Raw genomic sequence first — 5,247 nt, forward strand, 5'->3', positions numbered from 1 at the left:
ACAGGCTCTCCAATAATTTTTTGGGGCTGTGCTCTAGCTCTCTGCTGCACTTGCTCCACCACCAATTCCTGTCTTCTTCTCTTAGCTACAATGATGCGCTTGGGTACTTGGCTGCCTTCTAGATCTTCCTAAGGCACATTCGGCACTGGTGGGCTAAGCTCTCGAGCATGTTGCTCTTCTTCTAGCTCCTGCTCGAAGTCCAGCCCTTCCTCTGGCAGGTGCTCTTGTGGGGTCGAAGTTGGGGGTGGATGCGGCTACTCTTGCTCTTCAAAACCTAGCTCCTTTAGCTCATTGGTGGGTAGAGGTCAGCTTGCCTCAAATACTAGCATTGTTCTTTTCTCGTTAGGCCAGTGTTGGTTGGAAGAGTACACTCTTGTAGGCCATACTTTAGGGCTCTGGTGGTCATCTCTAACTTCCTTCTCATCCTCTCCACAGAATTCTTGCTATCCACTTGTGTTACATGGAGCATTGTGCTTAAGAAGGCTTGCCGTTGCGTATCTAAACTTACTTCTGCAGCTTTGGTTGGTGGCCTCTGCCAATGCCCGCTTGCATTTTGCTATGGCCAAGCACTCGACAAGTCCTCACACCTGTTTGAAGTTGTGCTCTTTCCATTGTTTGGCTATCTCTTCCAATTCATTCTTGCCCTTCTCCATGCTTTGAGACAGCATCATTACCACCTGCTTTTATTCATTCCATACTTCTAGCATGCATGTTTTTTCCTTTTTTTGGTAGTTCAGTTGCTCCTCCTCTATCTTCTAGGCTTGTTGCACCACGAAGAGTTGCATGGAAGTTTTCGATAGCCTTTTAGACAGATCTTTGTTCTTCTGCGCGTGGGCTTCTTGCCTTCCTTCATGCCACTATCTTTCAGATTCAACCATGCTTTTTATCTCTTCCACCTCCTGCTCTAGGTTCTCTAGCTCTTCCTGTAGCCCTTGGGTTGCTTCTTTGATGGCTTCTTCTTTCTCTTTCTCCAAGCATTCGATTTCCCTTTCCAGTCTCTCTTGTTCCTCCAACTCTAGAGCAGTCCTCTTCCTCAAGTTTTCTATTTCTTCTTGATATCTTTGTGCCCTCTCTTCTCTTGCTGCCTCTAGCTCCTCCATGGCATCTAGGACATTTTTCATATCTCCTTGTAGCTCTTCATATAGCTTGGCTAGTTGCTCGATGTGTTGTTGCATTCTCACCTAATCTTGTGTCTCTTCCTTAGCTTTGATACACTCTTTTAGGTCTCAGATTTCGCATTGATGCTTTGCTACCTGGTGGGTTGCTTCCAACTTGAGTGCTGTTGAGGCTTCTCTTTCAGTCTCTAGCTTGCAGTCTCCAGCTTGGCTACTACTGCCACTCTCTTCTCTTCCTTGGCCTTTTCTAGATGCGCTAGAATGTCTTTGATGTACTCATCATATGTTGTGGCTGTGGGTATCGTAGGAGGTGCTATAGTTGTAGAGGACTCTAGCTTCTACCTCTTGAGATCCTGCCTTGACTCGTCATCGGTTGCGGTGGCTAGTCTTTTAGCTCTTGTGATGGGGACCCCTGCTCCCAAATCTGGAGCTATCTCTTGCATCTTCGTTACCAAAAATTGTATCATGGACATTAACTTACTAGTGTCCATAGCAAGTGCATTGTCTTGGGTAGTCAAGGTGGCCATGGCATGGGATATGAAGATTGATGGGAGGGGGTGCATTGGGGCCTTGCCCTTTCCTAATACTATCGGGATTGCTTCAACCTTTGAGGCCCTAGCACTGTTGCTTGGCTCTCCTTCCCTCTAGGGGCCCATGGTGGCTAGTTCTTCTATGCCAAAAGTCTCCTCCACTGACTTGTGCATGGCCTCAGCCATGTCTTCATCTTCCTTTCTCCTTAAATCTTTTGCCTCTTCTTCTACTTTTCTTTTTCTCTCTTCTCTTCAGCCCTTCTCAACTCCTCTTCCACTCTCTTTAGCTCAGCTTCTTTTTTCTCGTTTCTCTCCTCTTTGGCCCTCTTGGACTCTCTTTGGGCCCTCTTTAGCTCTCGGCCCATTCCTCCTTGGTCATTCTTTATTTTGTTTCCTTTTGTGGCTTCAATGGGGTTTTCTACTTTGGTGCCTTGGGCTCTCTCTGGCCTATTAGATTGTATCTCTTGCTCTTCCCTATCACTTATAGTCTTCTCACTGGACTGCTCGTGCTCAGGGTGTGGCAATCAGTCAGGGGTCTCCCCTACTTCCTCTTGACCTTCTTTTGCGTCCTTTAAGGCCTCTTGGATGATGGCCGTTAGTACTCCACCGAACTTGATGGTGGATGCCTTGGAGGAGGACTTTTTCCTAGCTGACCTCACTGTGGAGGTTGGGGACTCCCCACACATGCTGCTGCTGCACCTGTGGCCAAGGCTTTTGCTGAGTTTTTGATGGTCTTGTACATGAAGGCGTTCCATTCCACCTCATTTAGAGACCCAACTGGCAATGCTTTCCAGCAATGGTACCTCGATTCTGTTCATAAGGGTGTTGTATCTTTGACTGGAGAAGAGGGCATGACCCATCTTTGCTTGCATTTTAATTTCAAGGTTTGGGATATCCACCAAGCTTATCCCATCAACTATGTGCATATAGCCTTGCTAACCCCCAGCATGTTATACACATCCTTCCTTGGGCGTTTCTCAGTCCTGCTGGCTAAAACTAGGGCCTTCTCCACCATCGCAAGGCTCAAGTCCTCTTCTCCTCTTCTTATTGTCACCGTGCCATAGTTTCTTTTGGCATCGAAGCTCCTCAGAAATTTTTCTCACTTGTTGTAATCAACAGCCTGCCCAAACTTCTCTACATACTTTTGTAGACTGCACTAGTCCACGAGTTGTTTTACGGTTGGATCCTCCATGATGGCATCTTCTAGGTTTAGGGTATGCTTGGACATGAACTGGCTAAAAGCCCTCATTTCTAGCATCAAGTCGTACTTTGCTTGCTCTTCCTCCATGAATGGGAGCTTGCCACCTTTATCTTACCCTACCGTTTTAGGTTCCTGTCATATATCATAGCTCACCATTAGTTTTCTTTAGTCAACTTCCACAAGGAGGTAGATAAACATACATGAAAGCTCTTAAGAATGTGAAATGCTTAAGTGTAGAGTAAAATTTCCGCTTCAAGCAATCCACACAATTCAAAAATATTCATGATAATTTTTCCCACATTTTGAGTATTGTCCTTTAAACATTGATTGATGTTTAAGGCGTGCTTATTTTCTTCTTTTCCAGTTTTCTTTTTATGCTTGCCTCATTTCCACCTTACCCCCTCCCTCCCCTGGGAATGATTTGAATCCTTCCTAGGATTGGGGAGCGAAGGGTTAAGAGTGTTATAAGCATGTGTGGGGGGTGGGACATTACCTTGCAGAAGCCATGCATAGAATTGTGGATTATATTCCAACTGAGCATGGCAGTCCATATCATGAGGTCTAATGCCTACACATGTGATATAGGTGAGGACATCAGTGATAAGATCACTAGAGGCAATCCTGCTAGCAATGTGTAGCTCTTCTTCAGTAAGAACTTGATCTAGGTAAGGGTGGCTCATGACATGATCTTCCAATGATCGATTGCAAGTGATGGCCAATACCCTAAAAGAGGTAGGAGCTACGTAAGTGGGATCATACTCGGAGGTCTTAATGGCGCGTCACTAATCAGCATTGGTCATGATTTGGCAGCCTTCTTGTTCCCATTGGAGTCGGAGAGCATACCACTTACGTAAGAAGGATGAGTCATTATCGACTAGCTTGCGAAGTTTGTCTAACTCTTGGCTTGTGGTGGTAGTGACTCTGCTCTTGCTATAGGAGGTGATCAGTCGTTGTTTAAGGGTTTGGTTTTGAGATATCTTGGCATTAGCGATCAATTCCTCCATGACCATGGAGGTTTTTACCGTCACGAATTCGTGCTCCTCCCAAGTGCATGGCAAGGAGCGGACATCCAACTCTAAGGATGCATCAAGTAGACCTAGGTCTAAGCACTCATAGCTCTTACCAAGTAGGGTGAAAGTGGCATCTAAGCGCTTGATGCAAGTGACTAGGTCATCTCATGTGTTTTTTGTTAGGTCTTTAGCCAACGTGAGGATTGATCGTCATTCATAGGATGGCTTAAGTCCTATTAGCGGGTAGGGTCGATTTGAGCTAGATAAGGAAGCTTCTAGTGGCCGATCCTTAGGTGGATCCTTAGGAGTAATGTCATCCTTAGGGACCATGGGTTGGGCTTGGGGCTTAGAGGATGTGCTATGCTAAGCTTGAGAAGTAGATGGGTCACTAGGCTCCTTGGGGGTGGTCGAGTCAATGGGAGTCGGTTGTAGTTTAGGTCGATGGACTTGTTGTAGTGCCAATGGCTTAGTGATCTTTGGCTCTATGGGAGCTTTGGCTATGCAAGCTTGGGTATGAGGGTCTCTTGGGGCCTTACTTCCTTAACTTTTGTTCGATCTTGCGTGGATGGGTTTGAGGGTGGCACTTGAGTAGTGCCCTTGACAGTTTTGGCTTTAGGCACCCATATCCAAGCATTGCCCTTGTAATAGCATGGCACTTGCAACAAGGTTTTGGGAACCCATCACGGGTGACCATTCGTCTTCGCTTGTATTACCTATTCTGTGGCCTCCTAGCTCTTAGGTGTGAGTCTCTAGTGTTGCGAGGTCGTGTATGTTTGCTTTTAGGAGGTGGGCCTTGTGCTTAGGCACCCTTAGCTCTGATTTTTGTGGTTTGCTGGAATTGAGGTTTGGCAAGTTGTGACAAGTCACGACCCCCTCCTTAGGCTTTATGGTGGGTTTTTCTACTGGTATCTTGGCGGACTTTGATGGAGCCACAAAGCCCTTGCTAAAACTTGTGACTATACATACGTTGTCGATGGTTAGGTGAATGTGTTGTGACTGGTAGTCGACATTGCACGGTGCTTGCTTCTTAAATGTACATCCTAACAGCAATTTCGTACCCGCCTCCTTCGTATTTGGCAATACATAAAAGATCATGGGTAGGCTTTTAGACTCGATAGAGATATCAACTTGCACTTTCCCAGAAGTACATATGATCGACCCCCATATGGGCTGAGTTTGGCATTAGTGGGCTATAACTGTGGTCTGCCAATTTGAACCCAATGATCGTGAGCCAAGATATTAAAATCAAGGCCCTCATTGATCAATGCATCAAATGTATGTGTTTGCTTGGCAGTGATAGTCATGTGCAGGTAAGTCAGAGCTACAACCTCCTCATCTTCATCTTCAATTTTCGTGATAGTGGCCACTCATACCTTGACATGGGATTCTAG

The sequence above is a fragment of the Lygodium microphyllum genome, chromosome 3 (genome assembly GCF_053477565.2).
Source record: "Lygodium microphyllum isolate KBCC chromosome 3, Lygodium_microphyllum_v1.1.10, whole genome shotgun sequence".
NCBI lineage: Eukaryota > Viridiplantae > Streptophyta > Polypodiopsida > Schizaeales > Lygodiaceae > Lygodium > Lygodium microphyllum.